Genomic DNA, 17,323 nt, shown 5'->3' on the forward strand with positions numbered 1-17,323 from the left:
ATCACCTTCCATCTTACCTCCTTCCCCTCCCCCCAACCTTTTACGCTGGCATTTTCTCCCTTCCATTTCAGTTCTGAAGAAGGGTCTCAGCCTGAAACATCAACTATTTATTCATTTCCATAGATGTTGCCTGATCTGCTGAGTTCCTCCAGCATTTTGTGTGTGTTATTGTTGATTACTTGTGGGCGTAGAGCTCAAACTAGTGTTAGTGTTTAGAATGCTTGACTGTGCAGACAGGTCCTATCTACTGATCAAATGCGATAGGAGTGCACACATTTGATGTAGTCTTGCTTGATGTGGATAATCAATAACCTCTTTAAGGGACAAATCATTAAAAGGAGAAGTGAACAGAATCCAAATGGATCCATAACAGGAAGCTACTGCTGGAATATCAGTAACTTAAAGTGTTTGCAAAGTAACAATCTGCAATCATCGGAAAAATCTGCACAAATTCCTTCCGATGGAAAATAGATTTATCTATGTTTTGCAGAGAAATATTTGAACTTTTGATAAAATTCACATAAGCAGCAATGATACAGAATGGAAAAAAATTCAATTTGTTATTGAGTTGTTATTTAGTTAGTGGGGTTTCTTTTTCTTAGTTAGATGGGGTACTTTTTTTTCCTTTATAAAAAAAATTATTTTCCTTTTTTATATTTCAAGATCAGTTTTTTTCCTTCTCTTCAGCTTTATTAATTTTATGCATATTAATCTGTTAAAGTTTTGTATCATTTTATAGCTGTTGATGACTACGTACCAATAAAAAGATTCTAAAAATGAAAAATGAAATCTTACATCTAGACATTTTACATCATTCTTGCTTAATGCATTAGAAGCTATTGGTTAACTTAACATGATACTTCTAATTTACTTTTAGAGCTCGCCTTGATAATAATATTGACTAGTGACTTCTTTCCTTATTTAAAGCAGGTGGCTGGAGCAACTTTGATAGATTTCCATCATAAATATATTAAAAGTATATTTAGGAATGTGAAGTAAAAACAAACTTCTGGCCAACTTTTGAGAAATTAATTAGCAGAGATCAGAATTGTAGAGATGGTCAGACCGCCAGATCAGGAAAGTGCTTTGATCCTGATGCTTAGTTGTTAAACTGTGTGATGTTATTTATTCGCACTCCTTAAAATGTGCAGATAACTGATTGGACACTGAAGTAGGATTCAGGGTCAAACCATGTATTTTCTAACATTTGGATAATGACATGTTCCAGTCTGTCCTCATTCTTGCTCCCAGTAAGGTTGTTATTTGGTCTCAGGGGCTGTCCCTATCAGCCAATGAACAGTGTTAAAATAACTGTTTATGAATCATAGAACATTCCAGTCCCTATTCATTTTAACCCCTTCCATACTGCCATCAAGGAAATGTTACCATGGGGTTGTTAGCTTCCACAAAACTACCAGATTTAATTTTAAGTTGTTTAGATTGTTTCCTGTGTTGAAAATTATTATGAGGAATCTGCTGGATAACATAACAATTGAGAAGGCAAGATATATTTTAAAAGAGCCGAACCCAGGTTGTTGGTTCTATACAGACATTATGCTGACTGCTACACCACCATACAGCTCCAGTGGCATTAATATTATAGAAACACAGAAAACCTACAGTGCAATGCAGGCCCTTCAGTCCACAAAGCTGTGCCAAATATGTCCTTACCTAGAACTACCTAGGCTTTACCATAGCCCTGTATTATTTGAAGATCCATGTAGCCATCCAGGAACCTCTTAAAAGACCCTATTCTATCTGCCTCCAACATCATCTCCGTCAGCCCATTCCACACAGTCACTACTCTCTGTGTGAAAACTTAGCCTTGACATCTCCTCTGTACCTGCTCCCAAGCACCTTAAAACTGTGCCCTCTTGTGCTCGCCATTTCAGCCCTGGGGAAAAGCCTCTGACTATCCTCATAATCAATGCTTCTCATTATCTTTTACACCTCTATCAGGTCACCTTTCATCCTCCTTTGCTCCAAGGAGAAAAGGCCAAGTTCACCCAACCTGTTCTCAGAAGGCATGCTCCCCAATCCAGGCAACATCCTTGTAAAGCTCCTCTGCACCCTCTCTATGGTTTTCACATCCTTCCTATCGTGAGGCAACTAGAATTGAGCACAGTAATTATTAATATAAATTATTAAAAATTAAATAAATTATTAAAGAATTTGTGCATTCATCCAGTTACATTGGAAACATGCAGAGCTGCCACATCACGGTGTTAATCAGCATGAACTTTTTCTGTCACTTTAGATCTCCTGAAGCATCAGTGTTTACCCTCAAATTTATGCAGCTGAATGCCGGGTCACTGGCTGGAAAGTTCCACTCTCCCTCACCAGCACTGCTTAAAGAGGTCACCAGCTACCTGCAGGATAAATGCAGAAATATTTCCGCTCTGTGCATTGCTGATCTTCTAGTCATTTTTGGTGGCTTTACTTATGGTCAAAGGTTTTAATTATCTGCAGCTCTCTCACTGGTGTTTAGCAATGTAGAAGACATGACAGAGTACATTGGGGAAGGAAAGATTTATCTCAATCCCACATCAGAGAGAAGTCACAGTCCGTAGAAGGGCTTGCATGAATTATACACGTCCCAGGACACATGCTGCAATTGCCTACGGTTTGATTGCTTGATACAACTGAGAAACAATGAATCATTGACTTTGAAAATGGTCCACTCTGGCTTCCATTTTGCAAACTCCTTTTGCACAAAAATGCTGAGAACATCAACTATGGTAAAGAATATGGGACTTTGTGGAATGAGCTGCATCTTCCAGCAAAGTAACGGCACAATAGTGGCATCTATCTGGCAAAATGGAGCATTGTCTTGATGTGTTGTGTCCATAAAAAGCAGCATTAGACCAATATAGCCTATTGCAACATAATTAGTCTACTCTCAGATAATCAGAAAAGTGACGCAGGAATCATTAATGGTGTTAGATAGGGGTTCACAACCTGGGGTCCACAGACCCCCTCAGATAATGAAATGGCTCCATGGCATAAAAATGGTTGGGAACCCTGGTTAGAAATTGGGCACTTACCCACCAATAGCAAAAGCTGAAAATGCTGGAAACACACAGCAGGTCAGGCACCATCTGTGAAAAGAGAAACAGAATTTAAACATACCTTTCATCAACAGCCTCCTGCCATGAGGCACCTGGTAAAATCAAAGTTAAAGGAAAACACATTAAATGCTGAAATCATATGTTGCACAACAGAAGAGGAATGTGGCCATAGGAAGTCCTCTCTAGAAGTCTGTTAGCTGCTTCAATGACAAACTTTCTTCATAATGTCAACAGTTGGGAGATATCTGTAGAATTTTTCACACAAATTTCTGCAGATGTATTGTGAAGAGCATTCTAACTGGCTGCATTACCATCTGGTACGGGGTGGTGGGGGTGGGGTTGAACTGTGCATTCAGTCAGCTCCATCATAGGCACTAGATTCTGTAGCATCCAGGACATCCCCAAGGAGTGTTGGCAGAAAAAGACGGCATCCATCATTAAGGAACCCCATCACCCAGGTCAAGCCTTATTCTCAGGAAGGAGATACAGGAGCCTGAAGGCACACACTCAGTGATTCAGGAACAGCTTCTTCCCATCTGCTATCCATTTCTGGATGGACATTGAATCCACAAACTCTGCCTCATTACTTTTTTAGAACTACTTATTTAATTTAATTTAAAGATACATACAGTACATATACTTACTGTAACTCACAGATTTTATTATGTATTGCATTGTACTGCTGGCACAAAATCCACAAATTTCATGGCATTTGCCGGTGATAATAAATTTGATTCTGATTAGCTGAAAAAAGTACATTGTTTAAATCTGTAAGGGCCCTTAGTATTGTCAAGTATCCCATGCATTCCATAAACTCTTTGACCTCCTACCATCAGGACGTGGTTGCCGAAGCATTAGGACAAGAACTTTTGGGATGGAAAGCAGCTTCTTCCCCCAGGCTGTGAAACTGCCGAACTCCCTGCCCCAGAATACTGTTTACTTTTCAACTTGTGTTATACAGTAGATACACTTTATGCTAAAATGTCAATCTTCTGGAATAGATTTTATTATTTGGGGCAATATTACTTTACGTGTTGTGTGTGAGTCATATGTACTGCGTTGTGCACCTTGGTTCAGAGGAACTTTGTTTCATTTGTCGGTATACATGTGCACAGTTGAATAACAATAAACTGAATTTGAATTTATAATCCCGCAGCAACTGAAGCAGGAACATTTGCACCACACAACTACCAGGCCATGACCACCTCCAACAAGAGAGAACTTAAACATCCATCCTCAACATCTCACTCATTGCCAAGTCAATACCATCAATATCCTTTGAAAGTTACCGAGGATAAGGAATTCAATTAGATCAGCTATGTAAATAAAGTGATTGCAAGAGCACTTGGAGGCTGGGTACCCTGCAGCAAGTGCCTCATTTTGTGACACTCCAAAGTGCTTCCAAAAGCTACAAAATACAAGAGTGTTATGGAATATTCTCAACCTGTCTTGATGTGTTGAACCCTACCTGCCTTAAAAAAATGCACAGCAATTAGTCATCTGGACCTTGAACAACATCTCTCAAAATTACAATCATTATCACCGAGAAGATCAAGGATTTCAAGGGGAGAGGAATACCACTAGCTGGCTGTCCTTAAAATATATTACCATTCCTTCACTGTCACTGGAATGAAATCCTGGAACTCCCTTTCTAGTGCCACACAGAGAGTACACCAGAAGAACTGTAGTGATATGAAGGTACCTCAGAGCTGTTTTCTCAAGGGCACTCAATCAGAGCAATGATTTCATTCCTTAAATGAATAACATGCTACATTCACAATCTAAAGAGCTAGTACCATCCTTTGGAGTCAGTGCCCCCGCCATCCCTGAAATGGTGCAGATCAGGTTGTTAATCCAACTGGAAGTCCTTGCAACAGTCTTGAGCTTCCTGCCTCAGCACTCTGGGTGTTTGCTGTTTATGTGGTGGATCTGGTGCTGCAGTGGAAGTTATTCAGGCACTGCAGCATAGTTGGCCATTGGCTCCTTGCTGAAGGCAGTAGGTTCCAAATTCCGTTGTAAGTCGCTATGTCACATTGATGTTGGACTCTACAAAACTGCTTGTGTCCGGGTTTTCTCGACAGGTCTATAAATGCACCAAGCATTTCACTGCAGTTACCTATCAATATTCTTCTTCAGCCTGGTTCATTACAAGGCTCATCCAGGCTTTGTCCAATGAAACTAGGATACAGCCCGAGTCATTGTTACACCACCCCAGGCTGTAGAATGCATGCTCAGCACCTCACAAGAAGCAGGCCTTATTTCTGCTATTCTTCATCACACGCAGGGTTAATATCTGGGCAGGCACTGATGAGGAGTTGTTGACTGACGTTTTACAAAACTCACAGCGTTATAAAAAGATAGCAAATGATTTTTAAAAGATACAGAAGTGGTACCATTACTTAAGGATGAAGGAGAACAGAAAGTGGATAACTAGAAGGCTGCTACATAACTGTTGGTGACAAGATGCTGATGACTATAATAAAGAACCAATAAAACAACAAATTTCACAACATATGTCAGTGATATTAAACCCGATTCTGATTCTAAGTAATACCTAGACATTGATTTTTTAAAAGATCTGTTCGGCAATTTTTCTGGAATTGGGATGTAACAAGCAGAGTTGGTAGAGAGAACCTGTAGATGTGATATATTTGGATGTTCACAAGGCTTTTCATAAGGTGCTATTTATACACAAAATAAGAGCACTTGCTATTGGGAGAAGTGAGTGAACACGGATTAAAGATGGACTATTGGACAGAAGACAGGGAGTCACTATAAATGAGTCATTCTCGGATAGGAAGTACTTAGCCCCAATGATCAGTTCTTTGCCCTTGATTATTTTCTTTTTAAATAGAGGAGGGAGCAGAGTGCAAGTTATCCAAATTTTCCTATGACATGAAAACAGGTGGAAGAGCATTTTGTGATGAGGATATTAGGATTCCGCAAAAGGGTACAAATAGAGTGAGTGGGGAAACGTTAGGAAATGGGATTAGACTTGGGGAAGTGTGAGGCTGTGCACTTCATTAATTGGAATCTAAAGATAGACTGTTCACTAGATGGAGAAGATTGCAGAGGAACAAAGTACAGTGGGATTCAGGCATTATTTTGCTGAAATACCAAAATGACAGCAAACGGGTGCAGCAAGTGGCTAGAACTTTATTGCAAAGGTGTTGGGGTTTAGAGATTAGAGAAGTCTTGTTCTAGTTGTACAGGGCACAGCTGAGCCCATACCCAGAGTATTGCACAATTTTCAAACCCCTATTAAAGAAAAGGTAGAATGACTTTGGAGGTAGTTCAAAAAAGATTCACAATGGTAATTCTGAGATGAGAGGGTTACCCTTTCATGTGGTTAAAGAAATATTTGGAGTTTAGAAGGAGCGGAAATCCTTAGGGAACTTGGCAGGGCAGTTGCTGGGCTATTTCCACGAATGAGAGAATCTTAAGCAAGTAAACACAGTTCCTTGGCTGTGGTAGGGAGGGGGTTGGGGGGTGTGGGAGGGGTGATCACTTAAAACTCAGGTCCACCGAAATTTCTCACAGTGTGTTGAATCTCTAGAATGTTCTTCCCCAAGACGGTGTTGGAACCAGATCATAGAGGGTATTTAAAGAGGTTGTAGGTTTGTTTTGGAAGATCAGGGCATTGAAAGCTTTGGAAAACTAGCATAGAAAAGGATATGAGATCTGGAGCAGATCTGGATATTGAATGGCAGAGCAGGCCAGAGAAGGAGAATGGACTTGCTCTGCTCCCATTGTCCTATGATGGAGCAAAGAAGTGCAGTAACTGTGCTTTCCCAACCCAGTCTGAGCAAATGACAGTTCTTGAGTATCTGAGAATGGAACAGGGGTCGTGTTGAACGTAGAGGAAGGTAAAAGTAAGAGGCACACATTACTGCCACTGTGCACAAGTCAGAAGAGAACTTAGACGTGGAGGACTGGTGGGCAGAAGGAGGAGGGAGAGACGTGAATGATATCACCAAGTGAAATGATTTCAGCACAGCTGCAGGCCACAGCTTCAGCAGTGGCCTTTTATATAATGGCTAACACCACTCTGTTGTGGTGATATGTGAGGGCAAGTTGTGAAATATGTTGGGTTAACATGGTTAGTGTGGTTCAATATCCGACAATGAGGGGAAATTGAGAAGGGGCAAGCATGGGGCTTGCAGTGGAGCTAACTCTGTGATACCCAGGGGAAGCATATGATTGTTAGGTATGAGTCCTGAGGCTTTAGGTGAATGAGTAATGGGGTGTGAGGAATGAGATGTGGCTGTGGTTAGTTGAGCAGTCAAAGAGATGTGACAACTGACTGATCACTGCAAAGAGATCATTAAACCACCTCCAACACTTTATCAGATTTCTTGAGCTCTTGTTCATCTAACGTCCCACTGGTTCTTCTTTACATGTCCAGATCCCTCAGGACGAAGCATTCCTCTCCCCACTTTACATACTATGAAGCCACTTCCTTTGTGCTGTGCCATTCTTCAACCTTTTCCATGTCAGGTTCACCTACAGAACGAACTCCATTCTGTAGCCAATGCATTTCCACTTCAAGACATAAAAGATTCTGCAGATGCTGGAAATCTTGGGCAGCACACACAGTGCTGGAGGAAATCATAGATGTTGTGTGCCCTGTTTGTGGCTGTTGCTCCCCTTTAAGAAATATGGATAAATTATAAGTCGTGCAAATTAAAAAATATTAGCTTTCCATGCAGCCAACAAGCTGACTGTATCTCAGATGTCACCACAATGAGCGAGCAGCAAGTAGGTGACCTTTACTGCGCTTCGCGGAGCGGGCACTGGTTACAATTCCATAAGACAAAGGAGCAGAATTAGACCACTCAGCCCATCGAGTCTGCTCTGCCACTTTATCATGGCTGATCCACTTCCCTCTCAGCCTCAGTCTCCTGCCTTCTCCCCATATCCCTTCAAGTCCAGCCTAATCAAGAATCTATCAACCTCTGCTGTAAATATCCCCAATGACATGGTCTCCACAGCCACCTGTGGCAAAGAATTCCACCATTCACCACTCTCGGGCTAAAGAAATTCCTCCTCATCTCCATTCCTGTGATTGTTTTCAGGGCCTAATCAAGATAACCCTATTAGATGCACATCAGTGGTCCTGGAGAAAATCATGAAAAATAAGAAAGCTTCAGAATGAAATTTGTCACAAAATTATAAATTGCATAGTTACACTTTTACATAAATCACATTAGCTGCTCTTGTTGTCATCTGTGTATTTTATTTCCACTCTCAGTAGAGGTCCAATTCAGGACAATTCAGTCCACAAACTGAAGTTTTGTGCTTGTGCATTTGTGCACCTATCTCTGTTACTCTTTATGTACCTCTAATGAGAATAATAAGGAAAGGTAAGGGGAGGGGTAAAGTCACAAATATAAGGAAAACATGGAGGGGAAAATAGTTCATTGAAGGATAGTAAAACTGTAAATCTAAGATAATTCAAGATGAAAGGAAACAATTATAGAAGCAGAAGATGAAAGCGATGGAGGTAGTGCACAAAACAAAACACTTAGAGTTAAATCCAGTTAACGAACAAAAGCATTAAACATAAAAGAAACAAGGATCAAAAACTAATCCAAAGGAGATAAAAAGCACGATAAGCTCTGAAAGGAATAACTGTAGCAACAGCTTTAAAAAGAATGCAGGGAGCTGACTCCAATTTAGCTAAATTGCTGTTAATAAAATGATAATGAGCTCAGAACATGTTTGGTGGACTCACTGTTTATTCCAGTGCCTCTCATCTCCCACCATGTTCAAAAAGGCCTAATGTTAGGTTGCCAGACTGCCTGACCATTTTGGGCAACAATCCTTTTAAAAACCTGAGAATATCTGCAGACACTTGAAATTCAGAGCAACACACACAAAATGCTGGAGGACCTCAGCAGGTCAGGCAGCATCTATGGAAAAGAGTAAAGTGTTGACATTTTGTGCTGAGACCCTTCTTCAGGAACTTTTAATACGCTAATTAAAACTACTGTTAAAACTACTCCTGTGCTCGAGAAAACTCAGAAATTACAACAAAATAATATAGCATATGAACAAAGGCAGGGATTCAAGAAAGAGACTGACCAGGCAATTAGAGAGTCAGTGATTATTGCTGCGCCCCTTCCAGGGTGGTAATCACGGAGACTGATCTATGAAGTGGATTTATGGGTGAACTTGAAATTGACGAATGAAGGAAGCAGTAGTTCTTCACTATCAAGTGGTTGCCTGATGAGTGCTGAACCTGCAGAGGTGGATCCTAATGCTGATTGTGATAATGATCTAACACCTCTTTCCTGCTTGAACCAAACATCTTCATCAGTATGGCTGCCGCATCGAGCACCTCAGGAGGAACATCAGGGATCTGAACCACATTCAGGGTGGCAGTTGTGGTGAACTACATATACCTGTCTGGACACGCCCGTCTGCTGACTGCTATTGTGGCTCCTCCCACAGACCCCTGTATAAAGGCGGTTGGAGGCACTGCTCCCCCCTCAGTCTCCAGGATGTTGTGTGGTCTTTCCTTGCAGCTAATAAAAACCTGTCTTTTGCCTCCTGTCTCCGAGAGTTATTGATGGTGCATCAGCAGTAAAAGGCCTCGGTAAGGGGGCAAGAATTTGTTCACCAGGAACACCTTCTTTACAAAGAATTTGCACACCAGAGACATTTTCATCATCAAGGTTCTGCTGCAGAGCTACAGGTTTGAGGTGAATGACATCTACTGCTTCCAAGAATTCCCAGGTTATGGCTCTTTGATGTTACTTTCAAGTACTTTGAGGGATAGTAGAAGATGCTACAGGACCTTTGGGAAAAGGGAACTGTTGAAGGTGTAGCCACTCTTCACACACAAGGGACATGAAATGGTGCCTATTGTGGATGTGCTCATCTTCAAGGCTTGGTACATCAAAGAAGCAGGTCTTTCTCAAAATCAGAATGTTGTTGGATTTAACACAGGCAAAAGCAAGCCAATTATCTTACAGTGTGGTTATCTTTGTCTGAACATCCATAGGCTATGGACCCACCCTAGTAAATGTGCAGATTTATAGGGGATTTATAGGAGCTTGCAGCTTGGGCAACTGCCAGTCTCCCATACAACCCTGCCCAGGCCTGCGCCCTGGAAACGTTCCAAGATGCAAATCCATGGTCTCACGAGACTAACGGATGCCTATAGGGGATTAAATAATAATGTTAAAAATTGCAAATTTTTTATCCCCCATCCTCATGGGACTGTAGCATTTAGAGTGGCATTTGGGGGTGATTGCCTCTGTAGTTTTTAAGGTAAAGTTAAAATGTCTAGAACACTGGCTGCAAAAAAAAAATACAAAGAGAAATGCAGATTCTGGAAAGTTGAAATTAAACCAGAAAATCTCAGAAAATTCCAACAAGTCAATGACCATGAAGAGATCTGGCAGATATGGACTGCTTTAACCCAACACATTAAGTTACTCTCTTCCTCAAAAGATGATGCTTCGCTTGCTGAGCATTTTCAGAATTTGCTTTCTCAGCCTCTCACTTCATTTCTTTGTTCTCAGAACTTCTGGGGCTGTTGCCAGACACTTAAGCCTGCCGCTGTTTGTGCCTAGCGTTTGGCTCTGGTCTCCACTTTCCATAGCTTGCCTCCTCACTTCCTGGCTTGCATTTTGTTTCCTGTTGCTTTTGCAGCTTTTTGGAATGTACTTTTGCTTTTTTTTCCAGTCTGCTTAGTTGTCCTTTTCCTCGGCTTTAGGTGCTCCCAGTCCAGCTGCTCTATTCACACCCTTCTTTAGTACTGGCACCGATCAAGAAAAAACAGTGTTCTACTTAAAAATAAATATGATTTACAGTATATCAGCCTACACAAGCAAGTACATCATTGGTGTTTAGAAATTTGACTTGATTGGCTCGCTATTCAAATACCCAAGATGTAAGAAAAGGAAAAAGGAGGAAGGCGAGGCTGAAGAGGAGGGTTAGATGGGAAGGGATAAGTTAATGCCAGAAGCAGTAGGAGATGAGCCAAGAAGTGGCAATAGGACCCCAGAGCAGCTAAGAATGTATATGGCATAGCAGTACATAAAACAGATGGGAGGGGACATCTGAGGAACCAGCAACCTGAGGAATTAAGCTATGTAATGTGCAAGCAGGAGATTGTCAGCAGGAATTAATGGAACTTGACAGTAACAACACAAGAAAAATTGAGCAAGAACAGAAGCACAAGCAATTCAAGATGGCAGTACCTCGCCAAAGCTGTACATGATACAAATGAGAATTTTGCAGCCTGCTACACACCCACCATTTCATCCTGCCACTCAACATCACTCAACATCTTGCCCCTCTAACCTTTATCCTGCTACTGCACTCCAATCCAGGTAATTGTAAGAGGCGTAGTATTTCTTGTTCAGGTCACCAACCTTAATCGAGTCAGCTTCTGAAGCCAGTAGATGAAAGGTCTGATTACACTGTCTTTTGTAGCCAATGCAAATCAGTTAAAACTTAGTCATACACACAAGCGCAGGAGGAACTCAGTGGGTCCGTCAGCATCTATGGGAAAGAGTAAACGGTCGATGTTTCAGGCTGAGATCTGATGATGGATCTCAGCCTGAAACATCGACTGTTTACTCTTTTCCATTGATTCTGCCTGGCCTGCTGAGTTCCTCTAGCATTTTGTCTGTATTACTTTGATTTCCAATACTTGCAGATTTTCTCATGTTTGCAAATTACTAAAACCTTCCCGGCTTGGATGTCCTGTTAGATTTAGATTTGAAGGCAGATGTGCCTTGGTGGGGCATTTTGGAAGGAAAGTACAATTAGATGTGTGCCAAGTGCCCTTCTCAATCACTGTCCAGTGCCTGCTTCTTTACAGAAATACCAGTGTAATACAAAATGGGTTAAGAACAAATGGAACTAGTTTCTCTATCTTTATCCTAAGTTTGTACTTTGGCAAACTAAGAAATGTCTTGAGATATTTTCTATTTTAAAGCACTATACAAGTTGTTTTGGAGGAAATCAGTATTTTCAGGGGGCAGAAGTTCAAGAAAATTAGCTCTTTTGACAGCTTCCAACAATTCACTGCACTAATATTTGAGAAGGGCAATAGCCTTTCAATACAAATTCCATATGGTAGCCCAACATCAGCAACACGCATTTTGGCACTCATGAATGAGAGAGGCCACAGGGAAAAGGAAGTGAACGTTAAAGCTTAAAGTGACCTGGAAATTATCACTGAGATACAAAGCCTTGAAAAAGTCTTCAGCTTCCACAGCTACTCTATCTTCACATTTTAAATGTCTCATTTTCTACACTTAAAATATACTGAAGGATTTTTGAGCTTATCTACAAAACATTGTGCATCGTGCATCATGTCAAATCAAAACAAAAATTCCCAAACCTGTCAAAAATTTACTAAAAATTAAAAACCAAAATTGTGAGGCTGAAGAAGTCTTCAACCCCTTTGCAATTACTAAGCTAACTTTCCTCAGGTACTGTACTGTCTATTACCTTCACCAGTCCTGATGAAGGGTCTTGGCCTGAAAAGTCAACTGTTTACTCTTTTCCCTAGATGCTGCCTAGCCTGCTGGGCTCCTGTGGTGAACTACATATACCTGTCTGGACACGCCCCCTGCTGACTGCTCCTGTGGCTCCTCCCACAGACCCCTGTATAAAGGCGATCAAGGCCTGAGCCCGGCCTCTCAGTCTCCAGGATGTAGTATGGTGGTCACTCACTGCTTGTTCCTTCTTCCAGTCAATAAAAGCCGATATCTCGCCTTCACGTCTCAGAGTGAGTTATTGATGGTGCATCAGTTCCTCCAGCATTTTGTGTGTGTTGCCTAGATTTCTAGCATCTGTAGATTTTCTCTTCTCTTACCTTACCAACTCACCAATTATGATATGCACCCAACTACGCCAGCTTCTGGAATTTCAATGCTCTAACTCTCCTGAGTGTAGATAGCTGGTGCGGCCCCTTTAAGGATCCAAGACCATCTTGCTAATTGGCTGCCATGTTTTGCTGCCAGGATTTCAGTATTTGAGGAGCATCTGAACTGAGGTTCAGGGCTCAATCGTAAACTCAACCGGTTATCGTCTCATGTCTTGTTTAGTGCTCAGTTCTTGGTTCAGTCTTGTATCATGTCTTGATCCAAGCCTCAGATACTCCAGCACATGGGTCCCAACCATCCTCGTTAGGGTCTCTCATCACAATTTGTTGATGTAGAAAATTGGATGATTAGCTAAGTAATTACCTCCTCCCTCTGTATGGTCCAACAATAGGCTAGATTTTCAACAGGTCAAACCAAAATTTAAGGGGGTTTCTTTTTCTTTGTTACTGCGTATGTTAATCAAAATGGCTTCTTTGTTTTGTTAAAGGTAGGAATGCTTCTTTGCTTTAAGTGCTTTCTCTTGTAGTTTGTTTGTGTTAAAATTACTGATAATGAGAATTGTATTCGTTTGTTAACCAATTGGGATTAATGTTATTTTTTCTTCTGGGTCTGTAAGCTATTATTGGCGGGCATTTTGGGGAGTCGGCGCGAGAGGGTGAGAGAAAGACAGAATACGATGCTGTAAGCTGGGCGACGGAACGGACCCCGAGCGGGGGTCCGAGGCCAGGAGGTTCGGCAAGGAGAGGAGATGAGGACTGACGTGCTTGGTTGATCACTTCGAGTGGTCCTGAGATACGAGTCGAGGAGTATGGAGGGGATCAAATGGTGGTCAGAAGACTTCGTTAATTGAGCTCCAACACATCATGGATGTGTACTTTGCCCACTGCTCTACTCTCCCTATACCCATGACTATATGGCTAGGCACAGCTCAAATATCCTGACGACAACAATTGTTGGCAGAATTCCAGATGGTGACAAGAAGGCGTATAGGAGAGAGAGAGATCAGCTGGTTGAATGGTGGTGCAGCAAAATCCTTGCACTCAACGTCAGTAAGACCAAAGAATTGATTGTGGACATCAGAAAGGGTAAGACAGGGGAATATACCCCAGTCCTCATTGAGGGATCAGAAGTGGAAAGGGTGAGCAATTTCAAGTTCTTGGGTTTCTATCCTGGGTTCAACACATCAATGCAGTTACAAAGGAGGCACGACGGCAGGTATATTTCATTAGGAGTTTGCAGAGATTTGGTATGTCATCAAAGACATACACAAGTTTCTAGAGATATACCGGTGGAGAGAATTCTAACTGTCTGATATGGTGGGGGTGGGGGCCACTGCACAGGATTGAAATAAATTACAGAAAGTTGTAAACTCAGTCAGCTCGATCATGGGCATTTACCTGCCCAGCATCCAGCACATCTTCAAAGAGTGATGCCTCAGAAAGCAACATCCATCATTAAGGACCCCTGTCACCCAAGACTCATTGCTACCATCAGTGTGCAGATGCAGCAGCCTGAAAGCACGCACTCAATAATTCAACAATAGCTTCTTCTCCATTGCCATCAGATTTCTGAATGGACTTTAAACCCAAGAACACTGCCTCACTACTTTTTTTTCCCTCGGCTGAAATGGCTAACATGAGAAGGCACTGTTTTAAGGTGTTTGAGAGTAGGTACAGAGGAAATGTCAGGGGTAAGTTCTTTTATGCAGAGAGTGTTGAGTGCGTGGAATGGGTGCCGGCAACAGTGGTGGAGGCAGATACGAAAGGGTCTTTTAAGGGACTCCTGGATAGATACACGGAACTTAGAAAAATAGAGGGCTATGGGTAACCCTAGGTAATTTCAAAGTAAATACATGTTTAGCACAGCATTGTGGGCTGAAGGGCCTGTATTGTACTGTAGGTTTTCTATTTTTCTGTTTCCATGCTTATTTCATTTAAGTTACTTACTATTTATAGTAACTATTTTATATATTTAATATTTATATTTATATATTCACACACCACTATATTTACACACTTCTTACTATAATTTATAGTTTTTATTATTATGTATTGCAAGGTTCTGCTGCTGCATAACAAGTTTCATGACAGATGCCAGTGATGTTAAACCTGATTCTGATTCTGAAGATGAAGTTCATGGCTCCGCAATTTCAAAGGCCTTACATGAAAAGGATATTTATGAAAGAGCGGCAAGGAAGAAGCCATGGCTAAAAAAAAACAGCATCTTCTTGCCTGTAAAGACTTTGCAAAGTGTCACTTAGAAGATGTTGCAAAGATTTGGAAAAAAAGTCGTGGTCGGATAAGACTAAAGTGGAACATTTTGGCCTCATGTAAATCTGCGCATCAACCAGGTAACACCATCCCTACTGTAAAGTATGGTGGAGAAAGCATCATGCTATGGGAAGCTTTATCGTAGCAGGGACTGGAAATCCCTTCATGGGAAGATGAATATTGCTAAATACAGAGAGATCCTGGATAAAAACCTGCTAGCCTCAACCAGAAAGCGTAAACTGGGGAGAAAGATCATCTTTCATCAGGACAATGACCCCAAGCACACCATTAAAGCAACCATGGAGTGACTGCAACTGAAGGGGATCAATGTTTTTGAGTGGCCCAGTCAGAGTCTTGCCCTTAACCTGATCCAACATCTCTGGTGAAACCTCAATGCTGCTGTCCACTGCCACTCCCAATTAACCGGCACAGCTTTACAATCAGACCCAATCCAAAATGAAGAATTTTCATTCCTCCCTTTGGGTCTGTGGTAAGCTACGTATACCTGTCTGGACACGCCCCTCTGCTGACTGCTCCTGTGGCTCCTTCCACAGACCCCGGTATAAAGGCGATTGGGGCACTGCTCCTCCCGCAGTCTTTGACATGTTGTGCTCCCTTTTTGCTGTTAATAAAAGCCTATCTTTCACTTCCAGTCTCCTAGAGTTATTGATGGTGCATCATGGTCACTGATACAGCAGTGGCTCATAACCAAAACAGTTTGTTGAGCCTAGACAGTGACTAATTGGTGGGACTACAACAACAGTTATATTTCAAGGCCAATCTTAATTGGCAAGGAAATAGAAAGTACAGTAGAGGGACTATATGCTGATGCAAACACAGAAAGGTAATATAATAATAATAATAATAAATATAGTAATAAGTCTTAATAAGCTGGTAAGGAAGGCGGGCTCTGCCGTGAGCACAGAACTGGAGAGTATGACATCGGTGGCAGAGAGGAGGGCGCTGAGTAGGCTACGGTCAATCATGGAAAACCCTGAACATCCTCTGCACAGCACCATCCAGAGACAGAGAAGCAGCTTCACCGGCAGGTTGCTGTCAATGCAATGCTCCTCAGACAGGATGAAGAGATCATTACTCCCCAAAGCCATTCGGCTCTACAATTCAACCACCAGGGGCAAGACATGTTCAAGTGCCGGGGTTAGGACTGAGCTTAAGTTACCACTCAATGCACTTTAGTAAACTATTTAAGAACTTTTTAAAAGTTATTTATTAATGCTTTTTGAGAGGGTGATTTTAGATGCATATCATATTTATACTGAGTTAAATACTGTATGTAATTAGTTTTGCTACAATAAGTGTATGGGCCACTGGAAAAATGTTGAATTTCTCCTTGGGGATGAATAAAGTATCTATCTATCTATTTACAGGAATAACAAGCAGACTGGGAAGAAGATCAGGGTAATATATATTTTCAACCTCTATTCCTAATATAATATAGTCTTAACTGATATTTGGGTTTGTAATTAATAGTTCTGGACTAGAAAGAAGACTAGGGCACATTGAGGTTAGGTGGAAAAGTAGACTGCAGTTAGAGCATCAGCCATAGTTTTATTAAATGAGAGCAGGCTAGAGGGTCTGGATTGACCTCTCCTGCTATTATTTCTAGTGTTCTTCAATTGCCTCAGCACAGTCCTAGAGTATCATCCTTGAATAGGTGCTCAAATTCTTCAGTCTTCAGACACAGATATACTTCCGCTGAGCCAAGCTGACACACATAGAAATGGATACACATTAGGGAAAAAGTGACAGATGTATCAAAGATATCATGAAAAGGACATGACAAAGACATAGACAAAACAGCAAAAAGGATGTGCACAGCAAAATAACACAAAACAAGCGAGAGCGGAATAAACACAAACAGAATAAAGAAATATAAAGAATTTAAAAAATAATAAAACATGACAAAAATAAATCTATTAACGTGGTTAAAACTATTAGGGTAAAATTTATCAGTAATTTAAATTAAATGTGCAAAGGATAGAAGCAGCTGCATCTCTTACCCCAAACAGCTCCATTGAACTAAATCTCAGAGGACAATGCACCGCTTCTACAATGGATATGTTGCACGTATAACAGTAGCAGTTGAGTAAACATTTCTGCTCACCTATGTTATTAA

General features: G+C 41.3%; 1 long non-coding RNA gene across 1 annotated transcript in view; it reads right to left on the reverse strand.

Annotated features, from left to right (window-relative positions):
• Window positions 1-3,049: 3,049 nt before the first annotated feature.
• Window positions 3,050-17,323, reverse strand: part of LOC132400556 (uncharacterized) — a 102,011-nt gene continuing 87,737 nt past the window's right edge. The window contains exon 3 of the long non-coding RNA XR_009514291.1: window positions 3,050-3,098. This is a non-coding gene — a long non-coding RNA (uncharacterized LOC132400556). The remainder of the gene's footprint in view (window positions 3,099-17,323) is intronic.

Source organism: Hypanus sabinus, chromosome 10 (assembly GCF_030144855.1).
Source record: "Hypanus sabinus isolate sHypSab1 chromosome 10, sHypSab1.hap1, whole genome shotgun sequence".
NCBI lineage: Eukaryota > Metazoa > Chordata > Chondrichthyes > Myliobatiformes > Dasyatidae > Hypanus > Hypanus sabinus.